Source organism: Panthera pardus, unplaced genomic scaffold, assembly GCF_024362965.1.
Source record: "Panthera pardus isolate Hobbes unplaced genomic scaffold, ASM2436296v1 HiC_scaffold_17, whole genome shotgun sequence".
Lineage (NCBI taxonomy): Eukaryota > Metazoa > Chordata > Mammalia > Carnivora > Felidae > Panthera > Panthera pardus.
In genome coordinates this window covers 37,802,472-37,830,379 of record NW_026526732.1, presented here as the reverse complement: position 1 = coordinate 37,830,379, position 27,908 = coordinate 37,802,472, and the positions used below count along the sequence as shown (strand labels likewise).

The 27,908-nt window shown below is 35.3% G+C and overlaps 2 pseudogenes; both read right to left on the bottom strand.

Moving 5' to 3' along the window:
* Nucleotides 1–3,092: 3,092 nt before the first annotated feature.
* LOC128777819 (60S ribosomal protein L21-like) lies at nucleotides 3,093–3,567 on the bottom strand (annotated as a pseudogene).
* Nucleotides 3,568–17,044: 13,477 nt separating this feature from the next.
* Nucleotides 17,045–17,941, bottom strand: LOC109248542 (40S ribosomal protein SA-like; annotated as a pseudogene).
* Nucleotides 17,942–27,908: the final 9,967 nt, after the last annotated feature.

Genomic DNA, 27,908 nt, shown 5'->3' with positions numbered 1-27,908 from the left:
TGTTATGTTGAAGAGAGATTATATTTATTTTTTATTGTTTTGAAAGCTAGATCTGGAACCAATATGTTGAGAAAGATTTCAGGTTAACGTAAAGAAATGTTTGTTGGAACTGCTGTGGATTCTGAATATGTGGGGGAAAAAATTTATAGACTTCAATGTACCACACCATCATATTTACTTTGCATCTCTGAGACTTGGTTTCTGAATCTGTAAATTTATAATAATGATCATATTTATAGATGTACAGTGTGCCATGTACTGAATAAGTTGCTTTGTATATGCCATTAATAATGCTAAAGATGGTTCTTCTTATTGTATATATAAGGGAAGAGTTTTGTGAAAGTAAGTTTCAATCTTCTGCTGTACCTGTGTGGGTGTCTGAGACATACTGGTGCAGAATATCTTTTTCTAAGTGAAGTTATTGCCTCTGTTAGTGTTCAAACCTGTCTGTATCACAATTTTATTTGGCTTATAGTCTATTCAAAGTAGAAATTGAAAATGAGTGCCTGGAGTGGGCTTTTAAAGCCATAATGGTGATGTTGAAACATCAGGTGTTTGTGTGTGTGTGTGTGTGTGTGTGTGTGTGTGTGTGTGTCTAATATTAGAAAACTATGAGAACTTAGATTTTTCTTTGGTAGAGTCTTGAAAAGTTCACCTGATCTCTTTGAGTATCAGAATTTTTTCTGAAATGAGGAAACTGTAATGGGTAGTTCCTCTTAGTTTCACATATCTGAAGTTCTATAAATAGACTGAAAATTACTACATGAGTTGAAAATTAATAGGTTTCCTTAGATTTTACTTCTTGCATGTACATATCCTAATTTATGTGAAATGAAATGTCACTGCTTATTCTTATTTATACTTGCCAAATGTAGTGTGCATCCCTCAGGTTGCACGGGCTTTATTCCATCAGGACTCAAATGGAAAACAACATATATGCAATTTTGCAAATGCAGTGCTTTCAGTCATAAATGTGACTACAAAATTTAAAACATTATAGAACATTTTCTATCTTTACATAGACTTGAATTTTATTTATATATTACAAAGAGGCAGTGAGGTGGAGCTACATAAATGAAAGGAAAATGAAGAGAAAAAAAGATTAAAATAAACTTAATCAACATAGAAAGCAAAGAGATCCAACCCATTTATAATTGGAGTCCTTAGTAAAGAAAACTAAAATTTAAGAAGGAAACCAATGATTACAATTAAATTATAATTCAAGATTTTTTTTAAGAAATAAAATACTTTAGTCTAAATATTTAAAAATGTGCAACACACATGAAATAATGATCTAGAATGTTCAATTCTAAGACATTATTGGACTTGAAAGATAAAGAATTCCTAACATATAAGTGAAAGGAATAAAAATCACCTATAGTAGGAAGAGCATTAGATTGTCCCACATTTCCCTCACAGCAACATTCAATGCTATTCAGATGAATAACAACTAAAAAATTTGATTAAAAAAAATGTCAACCCAAGGATGTCACATCCAGCCAAACAATCCTTCAAATTGTAAAATACAATCATTTATATGCACAGATTTTCTGAACTTTTCTGAGAAAACTTTCAGAGGGTGAAGTTCAGCCCACCAAATGGTGAATAAAGAACCTACAGCAAAGAGACCATGTGAGTACTATATATAAATGTTTGATTACAACCAAAATACATAGAAAAACATTTACATAGTACTTCCTTTGTACTAGGCACTGTCCTAAATTCTTGACCTATATTACCTGCAGATATTAGGGTGACTAATGAAAATGTAAATATGGCATGCCTTCACAATGTACACTTTATGCCTTACAATTTAAAGGTGGGACTTAGAGAAGGTTTGCAGTTTACCTTGTATAAATATTGGGATCAAATGACTTAAATCCAATCTGAAGTAAACCATGTATCAGAATATTAATTGATTTAAGCATATAAAAGTAAATACTATAAAAGATAATATTGACTAAATCTGGATGGAATGAGGGGAGGGTAAGAAAAAATATAGGATAATGCTATAATCATTGTATAGAGGTATGATGGACATCGTTTTTAAAATACCAGGCTTAAAGTAAGATATAAAATAATAAAAGAAATCCCTATAATAAAAATGAAAAAAATTAAGTATTTTTTAATTACAAATATACATACCAAGCAAAGAAAAAAGACTACATACTGAAAGACTTTTTAAAAACCATAAAAACAGAAAATACACATAAAATATAGTCAGAACTAAGGGATGACATAAGTTCATATTTATAAATATGGTTTAAAAGAAAAGACAAAGATTTATTAAAAGAAAAAGACTTTCAGATTGAATCACAAAGTAAAACCTAACTCTGTGCCAAGTACATGAGATATACCTAAATCCTAAATGAAAGTTAGAAAATCCATGTAAGTATACCATGAATATCAGGCAAATGCAAATAAACAAAAGCAAGGATTTTATGTTATCAAAAATGGCAGCATAGCTTGTTACAGAACAATTTTTGCTTTGAGTATAACTAAAATGTAAGAATCACACACACATACACTCACATGCACACATACATACACACACAGAAAATCTGTTTTGAAGCACTGGAGAACGAGACATAGAGATCTCAGAGAGGATCAAAGATACCATAAAGAAGGGTGATAAAAAGAGAAAATCCAATATTCAGCACTATTTTCCTATTTGACTTTTGTTAGTTTGCAGGCTGCAGCTGAGAAAGTGAGAAGCTCAACAAAGTCTCCAGTAGTCTTTGAGAATTTGGAAACAAAAATTGGACTTCGGGATCTTCCAGAAAGAGAGATCTGATATGTAATCCAGGCTTTCAAATGATATTCCTGATGGGATACACTGTATAAAGAATAAGGGAGAAACACAAATAGACCAACCCTCCTAAAGAATGAGGCCTAGTCTAGAAAAGTTTCAATTCCTCATTGGCTTAAGGTGATCTGCCTTCAGCCTATTTGCCTAAAACAAAATGAATCCTCTTTTGAGGAAGATAGCATCATCTAGAACTTCAGATTATCCCTATAACTCTCCATTTATTTATTTTTTGTTTGTATTGTTTTACAGTCTTGAGGTCTTTTGTATTTCTTACACGTATTTTTTACATGAATTCATGCCATGAGTTCACAGGGAGCAGCTCAGGCTCCTTTCCACTGGTTCTCACAAAATGTTCTTCTCAGGGTGGAGCAAGCTGGCACTTCAGTTGAACCCAACTACGGTTCTCTTTGGCTTCCTTCTTTTTCTGATCATTTTCCTTCACACGCTTCAAGAAGCTATCTCGGTTCTTTGAACACTTAATATTCTCAATAGGTACATTAATTCTCTTGGCAAAAATCTTGCCCTTCATTTGTTTACAACAATGCCAACAGCATGCTGGGTAACATTGTAGACTCTTCCATTTTGCCATAACATTTGTGGGATGTTCCTTTTTGAAAAGTGCCCATTACCTTGATGTCTACAATATCACTTTCCTTGTTGACTCACATGTATGTGACCAAAGGAACAACTCCTTGTTTTCTAAAAGACGTAGAGAACATATCATGGCTGCCTCTCCTCTTTCCTTTTGTGTTGGTCATTTTGGCAAGTTACTGGAAGATGGCATTTCTGTACGAAAAAGCCCTATAAATTTTCATTTAAAATGCCTGTCCTTGGAATGCCTGAGTGACTCAGTCAGTTAAGTGTCCAACTTTGGCTCAGGTTATGATCTCATGGTTTGTGAGTTCAAGTCCCACGTCAGAGTCTGTGCTGACAGCTTAGAGCCTGGAACCTGCTTCAGATTCTCTGTCTCCCTCTCTCTCTGTCCCTACGCCCACTTGCACTCTGTCTCTTTCTCAAAAAGAAAGAAACATAAAAAAAAGAAAAGAAAACATTTAAAATGTCTGTCCTTTCATGAAAAAAATTAACAGGCAGATATGAAGACAGACCATGTGGAAAAAAAAGGCAAGAGGAAAAACAACTAATAGAAACAGAACCACAAGTAATACAGATATTGAAGTTACCACATGCAAATGTAGGCTGACTGTGCACTTTTAACAGGATTTAAAAGAGTATGTCAAGCCTGTATACTCTCAATTTACAACTGAGAGAAAAAGATAAATTACAAAAACTACCTTTGAAAAGGCATCCTAGAGCTATGGAAGCTATGAGGGTGAAATGGCCCTAAATTACATAGAGGTAATTATTATTCACCTCACTCAGAGGTGAGGAGATAAATAGTGGCTGAGTTTGTTTGTTTTTTATGGGGGATTTGCCAGTTCTTGATATGGGGTGAGGTGTGTAGCTTGCCCAGACAGAGCGCAATAATTAAAAGAAGGAGAAAGCAATGTGGTCTTTGGCAGTCGCTTGGGGGTAGAGAGACAATATTGAAGGCTTGAGGTCTGCAGGTACATAACCATTTGCCACAGAAGACATTTGTTATATTCTAAGACTACATAAAAAGCCGTAATCTAAACTAAAAACTTTTGCAATTCAAAGTGAAATCTATAGCAGTCTCATACTTAAGAAACAAAGACCTGAAAACAGAAAAAGCAAGAAATGAAAGCCATAGATGTGGTATATTGACACTGAGGATCAACAGCCTTTTTACTAATTCTGAGTATAGCAAAGAGTTGAGAAACCAGACTTCTGGCAGACCATTACAACTGGGATAAAATCATTGGATGATTATGTTATTTATACAATCTGGGGGAAAAAATGCCCTCACATACTATTTAGTAGTTGCCAAGAGAAAAATGATATTTATACAGTGAAAAAAACCTGACTTTGCCTTAACAAAGTGACTAAAGTCAACCTCATCAACAACATAGAAAAGAAATATTGTGTGCCTCTAGAAATGATATGTGAAGAAGGACACAGCATTACTTATATAGTATTCCTTCCAGGATAGTCATAATCTGAATCTAATCATGGAAAAAATAGCAGACAACCTACATGATGGACTTTCTACAAAACATGTGACATGTATTCTTTAAAGAAGTCACTTCATGAAAGACAAAGTGTTGTGTCAGTCCCAGCCTATTGATAGTGATGTTTTTGGCTAGGCATGCCTGAGGTTCTCATCCGGATTCAGTATTTACTTGTAGTGAGCCCCACATACATTTCTCCCAACACCAGCAGGGCTAATGTTGACTGGCCCTAGACTTGCCCTTGTGGTTCTTATTATTACCATAGGACACAGCTCAGCAAAACCACCAGGGAACTTTGAAAAATAAGATTTTTTACTCATAGGTTCTGGAAGATATGCAGCAAGCCTGAGGGTCAAACAGTGAGGTCACAGGTAGAGAGAGAGAGAGAGGGAAGGAGCATGGACCGGGGGTTCTGCTTTAATTAAGGTCTGAGGACAGAGTAACTGCAGTGGTTCACTCTTTATTGGTGAATTTAAAGCACAAGAACGGAAATTTGGGTCAAGGAAGGGAAATGTGAGGTCACTTTAAGTGGTCAGTGTTCTATGTTACCATGGTTCTAAAATGGGAACATTATGGATAGGGGTGACCTGGTACCTTATCTAGTTGTTTTACTAGTAGCTGTGCCATACAGCTGGCAATGGTTTAATCAGAATGAACGTCTTTGAAATAGATGCCTCAGCAATCAAAAGCTTAATGTCAGGCACTTACATTGTAATAGAAAAAGCTACATAAAGAAAGATTTAGAAACTTTTAAATTAAAAGAGATTAAAGACATATGACAAGTAAATGCATTCATGACTCTCCATAGGATATTTGATCAGAAAAAAAATTCTATAAAAGACAACATTGAGAAATAGGTGAAATAGTTTTGTATTCATGTTTAATTTTTCTGAACTTAATATTTGTGCCATGTTTTCTGTAAGAAAATATCCTTTTTCTTAGGAAACATCACTGAAGTATTTGGGGTGAAAGGTCATGAGAGCTGACACTCTCAAATGTTTCAGCTGACGTGTAATGTGTGCATGTACGTGTGTGTAGAGAAGAAGGTGTGGCAAAATATTAACAATGGTCACTCTAGGTAAGTGTGCATGGGAGGTCATTATACTATTCTTAAAATTTTCTTGCATTAAATATTTTTTTAATTAAAAAAATTTTTTTAAGTTTATTTATTTTGTGAGAGAGAGAGTGTGAAGGGTAGGGACAAAGGGGAGAGAGAGAATCCCAAGCAGGCTCTGCACTGTCCATGCAGAGCCGATGTGATACTAGGACTCATGTGACCTGAGCTGAAACCAAGAGTAGGATGTTTAACCAACTGAGCCACTCAGGTGCCCCTTGCATTAATTTTTTTCAATAAAAGTTTAAAAAAAAAGAGCATGAAGAAACTCTGGAGAGCTATGTTATAAGAACAGAAGCAAACCAGAGGTAGCTTTTGTCATACCATTTAGGTGAGATTACACTCATTTTGGTAACCCAGCTCCATCACTGATTGGAGAGTAATGATTTTCTCATAGACCTGCACTACAAAAGATCTTAAAAGAAATCTTCAGGCAGCAGGAATATGATAATAAAAATTTGGATAAGGGGAACCTGAATGGCTCAGTGTTCAACTCTTGATTTCAGCTGAGATCATGATCTCATGGTTCATGAATTCAAGCCCCGCCCCCCCCCCCCCCCCCCCCCACCATGTCGGCCTGCACTGTCAGCACAGACCTGCTTGGGATTCTCTCTCTGCCCTTCCCCTGCTTGTGCTCTCTTTCTTTCTCTCTAAATAAATAAATAATTTAAAAAATTGAATCTATCCAAAAAACAAAGAGTGCTAGAAATTAAATAAAGGAGAGGAAATCATTTTTTTCTTATTTTTAATTGCTGTAAAACTCAATTAATTCTCCAAAATAGGGGCTAGCAAACTTTTTTTAAATAACAAATACTTTTCAGCTTTGTGGGCCAAATGGACATTGTTGCAATTACTCAACTCTGCCTTTGTAATACTTAAACAGCCATAGTAAACATGTAACAAATAAGTGTGGCTCTGTTCCAATAAAGCTTTACCCTTTCATCAACAGTCGGTAATTTTGATCTCTTTGTGGTTTCCCTAAGGTGCCACACTGCCTCATTCTTCCACATGTTAGCTTTGTTCCCTTTTCTGGTACACATTACCTACCTATACTATTGACCTTCTGAACCTTTATCTATTCTTCAAGACTCAGTTCAGATGTTACCTCTTTTAAGGACTGTTTTCCAAAACTTTTATTCCTAATAGGCAGAGTTGGTTTTCTTATCTGTATGATTCCATAGGAATTTATACATCCTGGCTGTACCTCTGACTTGATTTGTAACACTTGGAAGGTATTTAATATCCCTAAATCTCAGTATTCTCATCTATAGGATAATAATAATACCTAAATTACAAGGCTGTTCTGAGAATGTTTATGCATTACTTAACAAAGAGACTGGGCCAGAGAAAGCATTTAAACACATAAAATGATGTATAATAATATTGTGATGATGATAATTATTCCTCTGTCATTCTACTTAGTGATAGATAATATTGTCCAGAAGTAAATTTTATTTTGTTTTGCAATACTGTTTTAAAATATGCTTCATTAGAAACTGTGTAAAAGAAAGTTATAATAACGTGATTAGGCATATTTCGATTTTTTTTGTTATTTTAATAGCAATAAAATGTACTAAATCAGAAGAACATGTCTTAGTCAGTAAGATATATGAAGAGGCAGGTAAGATAAGGAAGGATAAATGTTACAGTCTCTGTAATTTCTCAACCACCAAAGTGAAGTAAGCCAAGAACTTAGCTGGAAGGGGACCAAATGAAGCAGGGTCCAAATGAGCTCGTCAGCTGTAAACCTTGATTGCACTAGACACGAGGCCCTGTTCACACCAAGGAGCACAGCAACTAGTGAGGTACAGAATATGCTTGACTAATGCCACCTCAAGAGAGCAACCAGATTAAAGTTTGGAAGGGATATGGAGTAGAGGTGATGAGAGTTGAGTGGTGAATAAAAGTGAACAAGAAAATGCATGCTTGGGAATATTTTGGGTGTGTGATGTGTCTACACATTCGTTAGTTGTTTTTTTTTCAAGACCAGCATAAGTAAAATGAATATGGAGACATGAGTTGCCTCATCTCTGAATAGCTCTGCTTAAAAACTTAAAAATCCCTAATTATATAATTATGAAAGAGAAGATAAAAAAATATTTTTCCCCTTTCTTCTCTTAACAGATTTAAAAAGTAATTGTATACAATAGTATGTATATTGGGCCTATAAATTTATGTAAATAAATGTAATATTGGACCTATAACATTAAAATGTGATATGTTTGCCAATAACAGCACAATGGAGGCAGATAGGAACAAAGCTGAATTGAACTTAACTACATACTATTGGATTTGTAATAATTACTGATGTAATATATAACATTATAGATGTAACAATAATACCAGAAAAGAGGGAGAAATAGAATAGTTTTATAAGAGTCATATGTTTCTAGATCTTACTGGAATCAAGCCAGTATAAAGCTAAAGCTAATTCTGTAAGTTAAGATATATATGGTAAGCCCTGGAACAACCAGTAATATATGTGTGTGTATATGTACATATATAGATAAATAGACAGATATAGATAGATAAATAGATACAGTAAAAAATCATTAAATAAGTTTAAATGCTTCTTTGGAAAATACTTAAAACAAAAGAAAGCAGTAAAGTGAAATAAAGGAACAAAAAGTCATGAGATACATAGAAAACCAAAAGTAAAATGGAAGATGTAAATCCAACCATATCAGTAATAACATTAAGTGTGAATGAATTAAACAATAAAATAAAAATTCAGAGACTGTCATTTAAAAAAATTTTTAAAAAACACGTTGGGGTCCCTGGATGGCACAGGTGTGTCTGACTCTTGATTTGGGCTCAGCTCATGATCCTAGGGTCATGGGATCAAGCCTCACATCTCTCAACATGGAGCCTGCTTAACATCCTCTCTCTCTTGGGGCACCTGGGTATCTTAGTTGGTTGAGTGTCTGACTCTTGATTTCAGCTCAGGTCATGATCTCATGGTTGTGAGGTTGAGTCCAGTGTTGGGTTCTGTGCTGACAGTGTGAAGTCTGCTTGGGTTTCTCTCTTTCCCCCTCTCTCTCCCTCTGCCCCTCCTCTGCTCATGCTTCCTGTCCCTCCCTTTTCCTCCCCCCCAAAAAAAAAGATTCTCTCTCTCTCTCTCTCTCTCTCTCTCTCTCTCTCTCTCTCTCCCCCTGCCTTCTCCCCTGCTTGTGCACATTCTCTCTCCCTAAAAAATTAAAAATAAATTAAAAATAAATTCTAAAAAACCCTAATCTAAGTACATACTGTCTATAGGAGAAACACTTGAGACATGAATATTTATAGCAGCATTAGTCATAATGACTAAATAGTCAAATGGTGGAAACAACCTACATATCCATCAACTGATGATGGATACAAAAAATGTGCTGTGTCCATACAATGGAATATTATTAAGCATAAAAATGAAGTAATGATTTGTGCTACAACATGGGTGAACCTTAAAAACCTTGTGAAATAAGCCAGTCACAAAAAAAAACACATATTGTGTATGAAATAGCCAGAATAAGGAAGTCTAAAGAAACACAAAGTAGATTAGATTGCTTAGGAAGGGGAATGAGGTGGAGAGATGAGGGATGGTATCTCAAGGATAGAGTGTTTCTTTTTAATGTCATGAAAAGTTTCTCAAGTTGACTGTGGTGATGATTGCACATATGTGTGAGTGAATATACTAAAAAGCATTAAATTGTACACTTAAAGTGGGTGAATTATATGGTATGCGATTTATAATTTAACAAAATTATTTAAAAAAAATAATAGAAGGAGGTACAGAAAAATGAGTGAGATAAAATTGAGAAATTCAAGGAAAGAACACCATTAAACCTAATTCAGAATATTATTTTGGCCAGAACTAAGAAATCTTTCATAGTTTCTTTTTGAGAAAGAATGAAAAATTAGTATCAGAATCCCAGTGTATAAAAATATGCAATCCACTATGCTCATTTTAGGTAATTAAATTTATAGGGCTAAAAAATAAACTTAAAAGCACAATGACAATACACAATATTTCTTAGACATATTTATGTATAAAATAAAAGTAGAAGAAAATTTAGGGTACATAGTTCATGTTGGGGAGGTATTTCTTTCCCCAGACCTTAAGGGTTCAAGTCTTGGGACATCCAAACTAAGACTGCTTATCTTTCTCTACCCACTCACTATTTTTCCCAAAGGAAACAGGAGGTAGTTATCTAGTTGGTGATTTGAAGAGAAAGATTTGTACTTACTCTGCTTCCCCTCTCTCCTTTCTCCTGAGATCTGCCTGTGTCAGAAAGAATGACCATTTGCTCTCTCTTATGTGGTAGGTTGACTCCATTTTTTTTGTCAGAAAAGTTCCACTTGGGAGTGCTAGAAAATCATATGGCCAGAGCTAAAACTGGTGGCTCTTTCATTTGCTTCTGTCTGATTTCTGTGTTTGTCTTTTATGTGGTTCTGAACTCAGCTGGAGGAAAGGATGTTGCTTATTGAACCCTTTCAAAAGCCAGCAGTTAACAACAGTTACCTGCTACTCAGCAGCATGAGCCTGCCAGCTTAGTATTCTCAGAAGAGGAGTAAGAGTTTTCTCATTTCAGTCAATAACACCAGAAAATCTGAGACTCACTGTCCTTATTAAAACTGACAAAAGAGGAAGTGCCTGGGTGGCTCAGTTTAAACAATTCTAAATGCTTATTCTTTCATTTTGTATTAATCTCACAGACAGGTGAAACTGGGCCCACACTGTCCTATGGACCACTCTTTGAGTACCACTGATCTAAGCCACTATTTAATTTATTTTTATCATGAAGTTAGTTTTGCCTTGGTGGTAATGAAATATATCTATTCTTGAGTTTAACCTGCTTTGACATTTGTGTTTCTTCCTTTAAAGTATTTCAGCCTGGTTTTTCTTTTCCAGTTTTGTGTTATGCTCTGAACTTTTTTTTTTCTCCTGTCTCTCCTGTCCTGCCTTTCACATCAGATTTCAAAAGAAAATGGCACCTCTTTCCTTCTCTTGATAGATGACAGCATCCCTGAGATCAAACTTATCTAACAAGTAATATTCACAGATGATCTTTTTCCCTCAATTTCTACCTCTATCTCCCTCTCCCTTCTTCCTTTCCTTAACAAATAGTAATTGAAATGTCTACTCTGTACCAGGAACTACAGATTCACTGATAAGACAACCCAGGTCTTTCTCCTCGTGGTGCTCAATGTCTACTAGGAAAGCACTGTTTGAGCAAGTAATTTATTACTTCGAAAAGGGATAAGTTCTACAAAGGAGAAATAGAGGCTACTTTGACAGGGTTAACATGCATGATGAGACCTGCTAACCTATATAATTCTAGAAGACAAAAGGTTACAATTAGTTTTAAGAAATGAATTATGTTTATAAGTGCCATCTTTAAAATGAAAGTATATCTTTTCAAAATGACATTTTTTAATTTTAAAAGTCTGAAATGAGTGATTTCTTAAAAGTAATTTCAATTGGCTCACTTTAAGGAGCTGAGAACAGTAATCAAATTATCAAAAAAGATCTCTTAGCCCAAAGGATTTTTAAAATCAGATTATAACCTGATTTATACTCAAACACATTGATATTTTTTCTTTGTATTTTTAAGATAAATAGATATCTATAACTGTTTTAGTTTCAGTAGCATGACCTTCCCAACTCAATTCATCTATTACTATTAATTTAAAAATATCTATTGTTGATCATTTCAATGATTAAACATATTGTCAATATTTACCTTTTTAAAATTTTTATGCTTCAATTTAGTTTGATGGTTTGAAATTTTTGGCAATTTACTTCTTTCTTTAAAGTCATTCTTGCACAAAAATATCAACTCTAAACTTTTACTCGCCTATGTTGATAAGGAAAAACAAGGATAATTTTATCCAGATATAAAGCAAACATCTTATATTAGCCAATTATTCCAACATGGAATATTTCATAAATGTAGCCTATCTTAAATTGTTATCTAATTATTCCTGCTCTTACTCTCTTTCTCAAGAAGTAGTAAAATTTCAGAAAAATTTTGGTGATTGATAGGGAGAGAAAATATTATCTAATATAACCACTGAAAAGCCATCAGCAAATAATAGTACAAATGGGCAAAGTAATTGCTCTCCTGCTATTGAAAATGACTGTCTTTAGAAAAACCTCATAGTTTCTCTTGATCTTATTAACAAGTAGAGAAACGATAACTAGCAACACAGAATGATGATGGCAAGAATCCCAAGTGCAGCTTGGTGCAGTATTGATGAACCTTTGCATCATTTTGAGGTATTCTACACAGAAAAATACAAATAAATATATTCTTCAGAAAACTACCAACTGTGTTTTATATAAGATTGCTATCACCCAACAAAAAGTAAAAGGTAAATGTCTATGACCATGTATGTGCGTGTATATTTATGTGTGATCTGTATCTGTTTTTGTAAAAACATATAGATATATTTATAAATCAGGCTTCTGAAGTGTTTTAAAACACTAAGTTCAAATAAGTCCCACCCAAGTTTTAAAAATGACTCCTTGAAAAATCAAACTTTCTGTTAATTTTTATGAATACAGTCTTGGATCCTGGAGGTTATAGTTTGATGCTGGATCAGTTTGGAAGAATGAAACTCACTTTTGTTGCAAAGTATAGAAAGTAGACTACCAAAACCAGTCAGCAGAAGCTGATTTCTTTGCTACCATCTGTGCTGACAAAAACCATGTAATCCCCCTCTCGGTCAATCAATTTAAATATTTGTTCAGTAGTGTTCTGGAACTACAGTCCTGAGAACATAATTATTAACCTTATTGATACTTATGTCTATTCTTTCTTTTAACAGATATATTTTATACAGTGCCTCCAAGTTGGTAAGGGTACTTTTTTTTAACCTCCTGGGAGTTCAGAGAAATGTCAGGAAAACCTGAAAGAGTGGAGTGTTTCTTCAGCTGAGGAAATATACTTTCCATCATGACTTTGCTGTAATGTTGTTTATTACATAGGAAGTGTCCTCAGATGAACTGGTGAAAAGGGCTTATTTCTCCTAGATTACAAAGTCAGACTGCATTTATTTTAAGCTACTAGATCATTAGCTTTCATGCAAGTGTTGTGTAAAAACCACAGTGAAAATATATTTAAAAACTCATATTGGCAGTAAGCAATTAAATTTTTGAGTGAAATTCTAAAAATAAAATTTTCTGCTATAGTAAAACATTCATATGTAGTCTCTATTCTCTCTGCATTCACTTTTCATATTCATGGGATTTCACCTTTGATCTTTTTCTCAGGTATTTCATGTGCTAACTGACTTCACATTTCCTTCCATCTCTCTGGTTTGAGTTTTTCTCAACTATATAACCTGTAGCAAATATAGATTTTTAAAAAAATTTCTTGAACTACACCACTGTAAGCCTACCTGTAGACCCCATAAAATCCCCTATTAATATATATAGTCAGCTGGGTCTGCAAATAATGAATATGCTTCTGGATACTCCGGGCTCACTGGAGTAGGTGCATCATGACTGATTCACAGGTGAGTAGTATTGGCTCTGTTAGGAACAGTATATCAGAGTGTACACAAACTCATAGCTTAAAGGAGATACAAATAAACAGAGGCTGGAAAAGGTTGGGACCAGAGCCATCATGATGCCATGGTTAGCCATCTCTGGTAAGCCATGGTTAGCACATCTGGTAAGCAATTGTAGTCCATGAACCCTGTAAAATTGTAAACGTGGCCTGTTGAGCATAAGGGCCTTTTATATCTGACATTATATTGACCAGGCTCTTGCTATTCCCCCCAGAGAGGCCCTTCACCCTGCTCTGTAAACAGAGAAGGAAGTCAGAGGCCTGATCTTGCATGCAGGCGGTCGGCAGCTCACCCTGAACTTGCTGCAGCCAGAGCACACTCAGGCGTCATGGTCAGTGGATATCTTGGAGCTTCAAAGGTGAGTCCACTGCTCAAAAGGAGACATTTCGATGACCCAGGATTCCTGGCAGATTTTATTTCAGTTGCTGGAAAGTTCTCAAAAATGCTCAAAAGCCCTCCAGCTGCCCAGAGAGTCTGAAATGCATGCAGTGGGTCTCCCAGACAAAGCTTTAGAAAGCTGCTAGCACCACAGATCCAACACAGCCTCTGCATCTTGATTTCACTAGAACAGATGTTATCTGCAAGCAATTAACATACTTGTCATCACCAGTGAAACAGATACAGAATTCTTCGTTTTTTTTAATGCACCCTAAAGAAAAGTGTTTGTACATAAAACAAAATGTTCACATTAGTATTAAAATAATATTCAGTGAAGAAAGTTGCATGTGTCAGTTTTTCAGTTTTTTCTATTTTTTTTTGTAAAAAAGATACTGTAATAATTTTTAGAAAACTGTGAGGTAATAAATGTCACCAGCAATATAAATATTTGTGACAACTCCCTATTCGATTAAAGCGGTATCTATTTGTGATTATTTTGTATCTTCATATCTTGGCTGATAGAATTTGCCATTTGGTATATTTTCCTCTACGTTAACATTTCCAAAATTCTTTGGTTTTATAGATTATGGAAAATAATGGGATTTGCTTTATAATAACAATACAAATGTGTTGACCAAAACATAACCCTTAAGATTGGTACAAGTGAAAACTTTGGTGAAATTCAATGTGTAAATATCCTAGGTGGTAAAAACAAAAACAAAAACAAAACAGAAATTTTAAGCTCTTGAGCTGTTCCAAAAGGAAAAAACAAAAAGAAAACAAAAAACTCAAATAGCATAATTCCTTTGTATTATGTAATTATACTCTTAACACCAACTCAATTTCTTATAGGCTGATTCTGTAACATGACAGTCCTGAATTATCTTTCCTCATAAAATTCATAGTTTTCATTTAGCATTCATGCCCTCACACTTTTTTAATTAGTGAAAACTGAAAGGCTGGATTTCTAGCATTTCAACTTCTGATCACAAATATTTCTGCAGAGGTTAAATTCATTTTTTTCTTCCATATTCCTTTTAAGAAATTTTGTAAAATTTGAAGACAATGTTTCTGCTATACTGACAGCTTAACTGGTCTGAAAATACAAGATAATATCACCTAAGCAAACGCTATGACTGATACATTCATTCTGAACAGAGGTACCTATAATATTTGAAGTGAAATGAATATTCACTACCACTAACTGGAAGGCAGATGTGGGATAGTAAAAGATCACTGAATTAGTGCCTAATATTCTAGGTCACTCTCATAGGTCTGCGATGTACTAACCAATGACCTTGAAAATGGCTTATCATTTTTTTATCTAGAAAATGATTACCTTCTTAACTGACTGTGAATTAATGTAGATAATTTATATGAAAGCACTATAAATCATGGAACATTATATAATGAAAATAACATTTTAAACATAGACTATTTTACAAAACTTATTCTCAATAAGTACCTGGTAGAGAGTATTGCCAACTCTATTAGGTGATGCGAGCCAAAGCACTCCGTTGGTTTTTGACGCTTCCCCTCCAACAGGAAGTGTTTACTTTGGTCAGCTTTAATAGTAGATAAATAGTAAATAAAGAAACTGATAATCCTTCCTGTATCATACAAATGATTGCTAACACTCTTCTTCCAGTATTTTCTTTCTCTGACTTTATCTGAGGCCTCATGACCTTAGGTCCTGTTCAAGTGCTCAGTGTTTTTGGAAAGTTAAATCTTTTGGTTTGTCATTTCCACAGCACTCATTGGGTACTTTACTGCGTAAGACAAGACTACCTTATATTTTACATCTTTAACTGATTTCCATCAGTTATATCAGAATCCCCTTGTGGTTTCTCATTCTTTCTGCATAGTCTCAACATCTATCAAACTGCCTAGTAAGAAATAATTAATTGAATGTCTGCTAATATTAATTATTTAAAATCTCTAAAATCAGAACCTGGATACTGTGGGTGAGCTTTTGTCTAAATGACAATTCATCCACTTGTGAAATCCACTTTTTTTTAATGTTTATTTATTTTTGGGAGAGAGACAGACAGAGTGTGAGCAAGGCGGGGGGGAAGAGAGAGGGAGACACAGAATCTGAAGCAGGCTCCAGCTCTGAGCTGTCAGCACAGAGCCCGTCGCCCTGGGGCCCGAACTCACAAACCATGAGATCATGACCTGAGCTGAAGTCGGACACAACCAACTGAGCCACCCAGGCCCCCCTGCAATCCACCTTTTGATCAGTCCTTCAGCAAGAAAGGCAAAACTTTGAGGCTGTTTTACCTATTTGTGTATTTTTTGGTATTCAACCCTTTTAAAAACATTTTACTGGACTTCATTATAATTAGAACTTCCAGTTTATTTGGAATTTATTAACTCATTCAGTAAATATTTGCTAAAGAACTCCTATGTAGAAAGTATTGCTCTAAATATATTGGATATAGCAGTGGGCAATTCAGGGCAAATGCTCCCTGCCTCTTGAAACCTAATTCTACTAAACATACATACAGTAAATCAAGTAAGCTCTCAAATAAGTGAAATAATTTCAGATAGTTAAATGCCCAATGATGTAAACAAAGTACTATGATGGAGATGAACAGGGACAGGGGGACACGTTAGTGGAGTCTACAAGTGACAATATAAATTGAAATGTAAAGGCTGAGAAGCCTGTTGGACCAAGAGCATGGCAAAGAACAGAAAGTTCAAAATCCATAAGCAGAAGAGAACTTGACCTATTCTAACAGTTTTCAGAGGCCAGTGTGAGTAAATAAAGCACAGTGAAAGGAGATGAAAAAGCATGGGAAAATGTAGAAGAGATAATAATAATAGCAACATCATCATCTAACATTTACTGTGTGCTTTCTATTGCCAGATACAATTCGGATTATCTCATTTGATCCTTACATGAATTCTAGGAGGTAATGTTTTTATCAATATTTTAGAGATGAAGAAACTGATGCTTAGAAAGTTTAAATAGGTAGGGACACCAGATACAGAATAAATTAGAGGATGTGGTAAATAATTCAACTCTTGCCTTTTTTGTTTGTTTTTACAAACTATTTTTCGTCAACCTTCTTTCCATTTTGTTTGCTTCTGTAGAAGAACAGCTTAAGACCACTCAGTTTTTCCTACCCATTCAGTGGCCTGAGCAGTGGGAGCTGCAGACCAGTCTTCAGTAGTAGGCTGAGCTCCAGTCTTCAGTAGGGAACTGCTGAGTAGGCACAGAGGGCACCCGCACACCTTCAGAACAGTCTGCCACTTGAGGTTGAGTATCAGTGAACTCAGGAGCTGGAGCTGTACATTCACCCTGAAATCCCTCCTTGTCACAGCCTTTTCTGCAACAGCCTGCTCTTCCTCTTAAATCTCTTCAGGACCGCTATGGAAGTAAAGATCAGGCATGACCTCCCATGGCTGTTCATGGGAAATTGTGCCATGCGTGTGCAGAACTTCCCTGGCCAGCATCCATCACATTAGAGCCACCGAGTGAGCTCCCTTGTTGCAAGGAATGCCAATGTCCACATAGGGCAGAGGAGAGTCTGTGTTACACAGAGAGATGGTAAGCAAGTTAACATAAGACGCCTCTGTGACAGGCTGGTGGTCAGCCTTGGGATCAGTAACCACCAGAAATCTCAGCTCTCAGAAAGCTGCCTGGCTCTGGTTAGTGAAGGTTCCAGAAGTGAAGCAGCCAGCAATAGGAATGGTTCCAGTAGCAGCAGCAAACTTCAGCACGGCTCGCTGGCCAGTATTCCTGGATGATAAGACACTGACATCAGCTGGGTTTTCAATGGCAACAATGGCACCAGCTGCCAGCAGAAGCTTCTCCCAGGTTCTCTTCAGATTTATGACATAGATACCACCACTTTTCCTTTTGTAAATGTACTGTTACATTAGGAAGTCAAGGTTGGTGTCACCTAAGTGGATTCCTGCTGCAAGAAATTTGAGGACAACCTCCACCTTCATTTGTAAGATATCAAGGGCTCTGGACATGGTGAAAGTTTCCCTTTAAGTTACCACAGGAATGCAAAAACAACGCTGTATGGTCCCCTCCCTGGGTATCATGGGAAAAGCTCAACTTTTGTCTTAATACAATAGGAAGCCATTGAGAGATTTTAGTTAACAGGGTGATATGATTCATTTCTGTTAATATAAAAATTTACCATCAATGACAGGCAAGGAGGGATTGCTTAATTTCTTTCTCCTCTCTTCACATCTGGTTTGTTTTGCTCCTGCTAGATTCTGAGCCATTCTAGAAGAGCAGAAATTTTTGTCTTGTTTATTACTTTATGTTCAGTCCTTAGCATGGTATTTAACATATTTTTAATGCTCATTTAATATTGAATGAATGAATGACTATACTGGATACTTGCTGATTTCCACCTACTTCCATTCTGATTTGGGTTTCTGATATTAAAAGTTATATTATTTCTTATTTTTTGAGTCCTATAACTATTCCAATGTCCATTTACCTTTCTTAAGATTTTGATGTGTGGCCAGTTGCATAGTAATTGCAAGGATGGACATCGGACTATAGCCAGAGGGGTCAGATAGGAGGTTACAGAAGTCAAATGGATAAGAGCCATCAGGGCAGAGTCTAGGGCAGTACAGAAAAACCACATCTTTCAGTTCTTCTGAGCACTGCAAAGACCCGTTCCACCCAAGGACCCCACTCTATCTTGCTTTGCTCATTAGGCTGTGTTTCTGAGTATTTTGCTCCCTATGAGTCAGTAATTATTTTGTTTTTAATGTTTATTATTTTTGAGACAGAGAATCAGTGGGTGTGGGACAGAGAGAGAGGGGCACAGAGGATCTGAAGCGGGCTCTGTGCTGGCAGCAGAGAGCCCAATGGGGAGCTCAAACTATGAACTGTGAATTCATGACCTGAACTGAAGTCAGACGCTTAACTGACTGAGCCATCCATGTGCCTCTGAGTCAGTAATTCTTAAATAGTAATAGTTATTATAAACGTTTTACTAGTTATAATGGACTAAGTGAGGATCTAAGTACTGGTGAAAGCAAAGCTCATAAATTAGAATTTAATCCTCTTTATGTAGTGTAGGATTATGTTCATCTTGGGGGGAAAAAGGCAAAAATTCAAGTTTTTTTGTCATTATAGGACTCACCAAAATTTTGAAAACCTTGGTTATTTTTTAATTTGTAAAAGGTAACACTAGATCTAGCAGTTGCTTGGTATTAATCAGAATAGGCTAGAGTTGGTTGTTATAACAAATTAACTACAACTCCCAGTGCTTTATTATACACCTACTCACATAGACAGAATTCTCATCTGCATAGCTGCATGTAGTATCCTAATATTACAGAGGCTCCATCATTTTTTAATAGCACCTTCTGAAACATGTAGCATCCTTGATTGTTGGGAAAGAGAGGGAAGATGTGTAGGAGAATCACTAGTAGAATTTCCACTTCCTTAACCTGGAAGTTACACATATACCTTCCACTATCATTTCCTTGCCCAAAATTGGTCACATGCTTGTGATGAACTGCAAGGGTGCTAAGAAATGTGGACAAGTAGGTGAAATTCAGTTGAGCATCAGATCTTCTGTAATGCTCCTCAAACATGACTTTAAGAAGCCAGCCTGAGGTTTTTAGTTGATAGTAGAGGGATCATATTACTCTTTCAAGTCTGTATTCTCAGATGTTCTTCTGCTAGTCTTTAGACTCAGGGTATACTGATTATTACACAGTCCCTGGAAGCGCCAGATGTGTTTCCATAGTTCCCCTTCATGTAGGATATTAAATAAACAGATGCCATTTCAAATTAGAAACTTCCATTTCTTCCTACCTAATATAAAATGTACCAAATCATTTCCAAATTGGAGATTTATTTTTCTGTTTATGTTTTTCATGGTTTTATAGTAAGGTTCTCTAAAAGGGCTAGGCTTAAAGCTATTGCCTGTCCCAAGTGTACTGTTCACATGCTGATTGATTTGAAACACAACTTGAAGAAATGTGAGAGCATCTTCCAATTTTTAAATAAGATGCAGTTGTGCTCTGCTTCTTAAATGATATACTGTGCTGGCACAGTATCTATATAATGTCATCATTATTGTAATATTGAAGGGTTAGGCAAATGTTCAATTTTGTTTTCACTTATTTTGGAAAATTGTATTACATTAATAGATTTACCCGGAAAAGGAATATGGTTCAAATATTTTTAAAATGTCTTTCAAATACAATTCTAGAATTCAAATTGAACATCATTGTAAAATGTTGGATGTTGGAAAGCGATCTGTAGCACGCTGTCAAAGGAATTATTGTATCATTTGGGAGACTATATTGCAGGACTTCTGGATTTTTCTGGAGCAATGGAAACTGTAAAAGTTTCATTCATCTCCATAATTCTTTTGTTTCAGGACCTGATATGGTTAAGATATATATATAATCTTTAATCACTGGGCCCTGGGTTCAGGCATAGAGCACTTTATCCCTTTTTTAAAACAAAAATTTGCAAGTAGATGATTATGACTTCTGAGTTAACCTGATAGATAGGAATTATAGATTTGATTCCAGCAATGCAATAGCCTAGATACCCTGAAGTTCCTTCCAATTAATCTGTTAGCTAGAGGCTACCTTAATTAAACCAAACATAGTTGTTACTCATGGATTTTTTTCACAAAAAAAATGGAAATTAGTGTGGGTGAATAGAACAGAGAGCAATGAGAATCAAGATGCCAAGAAGACCCATCAGTGGTTCATTACACCATGTTCATAAGAAGACTCAATACCTTAAAAAATACCAAAAATATTGATACATGGAACAAAGGGAATTATGACAAAAATCAAAACTAGATTTATTTTTTAAGAACTTGACATTTAATTTCAAATTTTTGAAGAAGTTTGATAGAATGGTCAAATATACCTGAAAAAAAGAGGAATCACGTTAGGGAAATTGCCTAACCAGATCTTAAGGTTTATTGTTACAAATTGGAATAGGGTTAACAAAAGACCAATAAAAGAGCATAGAGAGCTCAGAAATAAACCCGTTAATACATGGAAACAAATATATGTCAGAATCAGCATTGCAAATGTTAGAGGAAAGGAGGAACTATGAATATATTTATGATTAAATTGGAATACAACCTCAGATCATACACAAATATCAACTTCTCACTGACTAAAAAGATAATTTTTTTTAGTTTTGAAGAAAATGTAGGAAAGTGTCTTTATAACATCATGATACAGTAGGAATTTCTAAGCAAAGCATAGAATGTACCAATGACAAAAGAAAAGACTATTAGACCATGGCAAATTTAGGACCTTTGGTTCATTACCATTAAAAAAATAAAGACCCATTATATAACAATGCCAGTTATAAAACACATTGCCAACAAGAAAGTATTATTTAAAATATATAAAGCCGTCTAAAATAATTTTTAAAACCATCTAATTATTCAAGTTAGCTAAAATATACAGAAAGAATTCCACAAAGAGGAAACACAGATGGCTAATAAACACAAAAACATTTCTTGAACTTATTGGTAATGATTAGTCATCATGGAAATTAAAAGTAAACCGAGTTAGATACTATTTAATATTCTCTAGAGTGGCACAAGTAAGAAATTTTTGTCAAAGTTTTGTCAAGGATGAGGAGTAATGGAAACTGTAATACTTCAGGAATGAAAATTGATACAACTACTGTGGAAAACAGTTGGGCATTACATAGTGAAGCTGAACCATGGTATGCCCTACACTCATAATATTATAATAATAACATATAATATTATATTACATATTATATGACACATAATAACATAAAGGAACTCCACTCATAAATATTGTATCAGTCAGGATTCTACTGAAGAAACAGAGGCTGTAGGAAAAATAGACACACTTGTCACTCCTCCCCAATATGCTTTTGTTTGTTTATACATTGGCTTATGTGATTATGGGGGTTGACTAAGTCCAAATCAGGAAGGGTAAGCTGGAAATTCTTGGGCAGGAGCTGAAGCTGCAGTCCACAGGTGGAATTTCTTTTTCCTTAGAAAAACCTCATTTCTCTTCATGAAACCAACCTTTCTTTTTTGAAAAATTTTAATGTTTATTTTTGAGAGAGAGAGAGACAGGCAGACAGAGTGCAAGCAGGTGAGGGGCAGAGAGAGAGGGAGACACAGAATCTGAAGCAGTCTCCAGCCTCCGAGCTGTCAGCACAGAGCCTGACGTGGGGCTCAAAACCACGAACCGTGAGATCATGACCTGAGCTGGTCAGCCGCTTAACCAAATGAGCCACCCAGGCACCCTGTGAAGTCTTTCAAATGATTTGGTCTGGACCACCTAACTTATTGAGGATAATCTTCTTAAAGTCAACTGATTGCAGATGTCAATCACATCTACAAAATATCTTCAGAGCAACACTTAGATTAAAATCTTAATAACTGTGGACTATATCCTAGCCAAATTGACACCTAAAACTATCACAGGTAAATAGCCTAGAGATACTTTTACACATGTATACTAAGAAACATGTACAAGAAAGTTTATGGAGGGGCACCTGGGTGACTCAGTTGACTAAGCATCAGACTTCCTTCGGCTCAGGTCATGATCTCACAGTTCATGTTTTCAAGCCCTGCATGGGGTGAACTTGGGCCCTGCAGTGCCACTCAAGGCTTCGCAGTCTCTCTCCCTCTCTCGGCACCTGGTGGGATTCTCTCTTCCTCTCTGCCCCTTGTTCATTCACGTGCTCTCTTTCTCTCTCTCAAAAATACATTCATACACACTTACATACACACATAAATACATAAAATTTAAAAAAGAAACGTTATAAAAATATTTATAATATCAAAAAACTGGAATTAACACAAATTTTCATCAAAAAAATAATGAAGAGAGGTGCCTGGGTTGGTTAAGCATCTGACTTTTGATTTGGGCTCGGGTCATGATCTCACAGTTCTTCAGACTGAGCCCCATGTCAGGCCCTGTGCTGACACTGTGGAGCCTGCTTGGGATTCTCTCTCTCCCTCTCACTCTGCCCCTCTGCTCTGCTCACTTGCTCTCTCTCTCTCAAACACTTAAACATTTTTTAAAAAATAATGAAGAAATAATTTGTGAACTAGTTACCCAATGGAATATTATGCAGTAGTAAAAATGGACAATAGCTACCCATTGTAGCATGGAGACACAGTAGCATGGAAACAAGCTTAAAACATAAGGTGAATAAAAAGCAACTTCTAGAAGACCACGTTCACCCTCTCGTTTTTAAAAAAGTCAAGAACAAGAGCTTTACTAGTTTGTACATGTGAGAAAATTAAATTAAGAAAATGAAGGAATAAGAAATTCAGAATCCTGGTTAGTTATATTGGTTTTGGAGAAAGTTGGGAACTTTAAAAATGAAGGTGCATAACAGTAGATTTAATGGTGCTGGAATTTTCCAGGTTTTATGTGGTGATATGTTCACAAGTGCTTGTTTTATAAACGCTTCATAACTTACATATTATCTATATTCTTCTATACCAAATTTTACATAATAAAAATGTAAAATTAAGAAACCAATAACTGTTGTCACTCGTTTGTTGATTGGCATTATCAGATGGCCATGTTCAAGCCTGCTAAGCCAAATTTATTGGGCCAGAGGTTTCAGTAGATATCCTGATAGAAATGAATGTGGTTGGTGCAAATAGCAAATACTTCCATAACTCCTGCAGGCTCTCTTAGTTCCCCTAGCTTCTCTCTTTATTTTTTTCCTTTAACACTCTTCTCTAATTTGCCAGGAAACTCAAATTCCTGGGCTGGGCTTTGTCTAGATTGGGTGTCAGAAATAGCCTGGTTCCAACAAAGTTAGGATCAAGCTGTAGGGTGGGTCTGAAATGTCCTGACTGGAAAGCAAGCAGACAAAACAGGTACTTGCCTTTGACTACCAGCTATGTGTTTCTTGGCTTGACTGCTGATGTTTTGATTCATTGTTGAACAAATTTATTGTGCTCTCACACTGCTTGTTCCAATATCTTTTATATCTTTTTTTTGATGTTTATTTATTTTTGAGACAGAGAGCGACAGAGTGTGAGAAGGGGAGTGGTAGACAGAGAGGAAGACACATAATCCAAAGCAGGCTCCCAGAGCTGTCAGCACAGAGCCCGACTCAGGGCTCAAACTCATGAACTGCAAGATCATGACCTAGACGAAGTCGGGGGCTTAACCCACTGAGCCACCCAGGCGCCCCTAATATCTGTTCTATCTTAACAACCATTGTGTCATTGAAAATACTCTGAAAATGCCACCTTGAAGATTGTGAATGGAAAATAGTTGCTCTCATTCCTTGTGCCATCTTTGCTGAGAGTCTCAAGCTACCATTGAATATTTTATTTTGCCCCATCTCTGACTCTCGTATTAACCCTTATGCTAGGCGTTTCTGCTGTCAGTGTTCTCCACCTGCTTCATTTCTTTTTATTTTATTATTTTATTTTATTTAAATTCGAGTTAGTTAACATAAAGTGTAGTCTTGGTTTCAGGAGTAGAACCCAGCGATTCGTCACTTACATACGATACTCATTGCTCAGCCCGTGTGTGCCATTTCTGCTCTTTTTACTTCCATCTTGCTATTGAAAATACAAAGATGCATAGTTTGTTATAATTCTGAAGATGGGAAAACAATAAATAAGCAAAAAGGATTAGAAATTTGAAATATATATACTTAGATTTTTACTCTCATAGTTTTATTGTTTGCTTCATTCTTGTTAGTTTTCTATTTGATGTCTGCAGCGACCAAACAAAAACACTAGCTCATTTTCTCCAATACCTATTGCTCATTTGTTGCCTTTACTTAAATTACTATTCACACGTGCTAATAAAAACTAAATGCTGTATAAAACAATAGGAACAAACACTTTTGTCCCCAATGGAACTTGGAAAATCGTTCTCAATCTCTTTTACCCGCTCGTCCCGGCTTCTCCCCTGGTTTTGCCCACCTGTGATATCTCTGAATAGCTTATCTCAAAGGAGCATAAGCTTTGCTTCCCACACGTCTTCTCAGTGTGAGTGGTTCCAATGCACTCACCAAGAGTGCCAAGACGGAGGGTATCTTGAATGGTCTCGTCAGAATTCTAGCCCCTGGGCTGTAGCTAGATGTTGCCCATTCCCCACCTCCTGCAGGTTGCAGTTAGAGATTCACAAACTTTGTCTAGTTAACTTTACATTTGTCCTTCATGGTAAGGGGAGTGCTTCGATCAGGAAGTGAAGAGTGTAAAGAATTACTTTCAGCATTTTGAATTAAGCCAAACTACAAGTTCATCAGAGAGAGGACAAATAATACAAACACAGATTTACTAAATTTATTTTTTTTTAAATTTTTTTAACGTTTATTTATTTTTGAGACAGAGAGAGACAGAGCATGAATGGGGGAGGGGCAGAGAGAGAGAGGGAGACACAGAATCTGAAACAGGCTCCAGGCTCTGAGCTGTCAGCACAGAGCCTGACGCGGGGCTCGAACTCATGGACCCGGAGATCATGACCTGAGCCGAAGCCAGCCGCTCAACCCACTGAGCCACCCAGGCGCCCCAGATTTACTAAATTTAGTTGTTTGACTTCACCTTCTATTTATTCCTCTTTTCTAATTACATCGGTTAGAACAATATTAATTGATGCTTATAATAACAGATGATTTATTCTGTTTTAGCATTAAGCATGATGATATCTTATTTACATAGGGGATAGTGAAAGGGAGGGTAGGAATCCCCAAAGCACAGAAAAAAGGGCAAAATAAAGCTGAGGCCAGACTCATGAATATATATTTTCACTTTGTCTCAATTTTTTAAAAGACTGTTGCTGCTTTGTAGTGTTTACAAGGAAATAGAGGCTACTTGCTCAAGACGAAACCCCTTCTTTTCCACAGGCTTAGTACAATTTCAGGACAGAATATATTTAAATTGTCTCATCTATTTAATTTTGACTAGGTAACATGCAAACTAAAAGTGTTTAAATCATATAGTACAGAGTTTATACTGAAAAGTAAGTTTCCTGTTTACCCCATGTCCCCTTTTCCTCACTTTTTCATCCCAGAGGCAATCCCTCTTAAAAGGGTCTTGTGAGTATTTACACCATGAGTTTCATGCAACTTATAACTTCTGTATAGAGAGCTCTGCCCTTTGACTATTTTTTACTTAGTAACATATCTTATAAATAATTTTTTATCTGTATATAGACCTGCTTTATTCTTTTTAATGGCTACCTAATGTTATGGATAAACCATAATTTATATGACCAATTATTGTTGTTGGATATTTATTTAGACTGTTTCCATTCTTTAGTTATAATAACCAATGCTGTAAGCAATTGAATACTATTTTGAGTACAAGGGTGAGTATATTGGGAGGATGCCAAAAGGGGAATTGATGAGTGGAGGGATATGTGCATTTTGACAGTATGAAAATACTTACATACGAGGTTGCTTATTTTACAGAACTGTTTATAATACTGAAGAGGACCAGTCCCCATACCCAAGTTAACAGAGTTTATTTATAATCAATCTGTGTGATCTTTATCAATATGGTGGGTATAAAATGGTATGATGTTATATACATAATCTGCATTTCCTATTTTCAGAATGACTTTGAACAACTTTCGTACATCCATCCAAAATTGCTGAATAATTCTTTTTCTGTGAATTCATGTTCTTGTCCTTTAACTAAATTCCACTAGGTTGTTGGCTCTTTCCTTATTGGTAATAGAATATATTTACATACTATGCGGTTGCCCCCTATCTCTTACATCTATTGCATATATTTTCCAAGTCATCATTTGTCTTTTGCCTTTAACTATGTTATTTGTTTCATGTAATATTTCTAAAAATTATGTAGATAAATTATCAATATGTTTATCTATGGCTTCTGCATATTGCATATCAACTAGAAATATCTGTCTCATAATAAGACCTACTAGTTTTATAGTTTCAAATTTTATGTTTAATTCCTGGACTTATCTGAAATGTATTTGGCATAAGGTTTGAGGTAGTGAATAATATATTTTAATATAGCTTCTACCTTTCCTGGCTAATTAATTCAGATTCCTTTTTGACCAAAGATTGTGAATACTATCTATAGAATTTTATAAATCCCAATACAAATTTGGTTATATCAAGACACTCTAATCTATTACATTGATATATTTGCATATTGATATTCTAGTATGAATCCTACTTTAATTAATAAAGCTTTACATTATAGTGTGTTATCTCATGTTTTTATTTTTCTTTACTTTAAGACATTAAAATAATGCTTATTCCTATACATTTATTTTGCCATAAAAATTCTAGAATTACTTAGTCTAAGTTTTAAAAATATTTTTAAAAATTATTTATAATAATCCACTCAGTACTTTTATCAGGATAAGTAAAAATCTTATATAAATTTGAAATCTTCCTGTCAAAGAACAGAATGTGTATGTTCACTTATCTTCTTTTGTAATATCCTTCTCGTACAGTTCTTGCTAAATATTAAATTTATTTATATCTTTTATGTTGTTATTTGTAATGGGTTCTTTTTTATGCTTTGCAGCTGAAAATTGTTTCCATATTAAAGAAGGCTATTAATTTTGGCATATTGATGTTGTCCTCAGCCTACTTACTGAATTATCTTATTGTTGGTTATAGTTTCCTAAATAAATGAATTAGAATTTTCAGTTATGACATTATATTTCAATGTGATATAATTTCACTTCTTCCTTAACACCTGTACATTATTTATTTTTCCTTTTTAGTTGCATTTACTAGAAGAGTGTTAGTTAATTCTTGTTTTAGTGAGTTCTTTTGTATCATTTCTGATTTTAGAATCAGCAGTCATAAAACCTCGTGCAAGGATGGAAAAGTTCTATGTCTGTATTGCATAATATGGTAACCACTAGCTACATGTGACTATTGAGCACTTGGAATTTGGCTAGTGATACTGAATATCTAATTGCATTTAATTTTAACTAAAATGCAAATTTAAATTACCACATGTGGCTAGTGTACTATATTAGACAGTAAAGT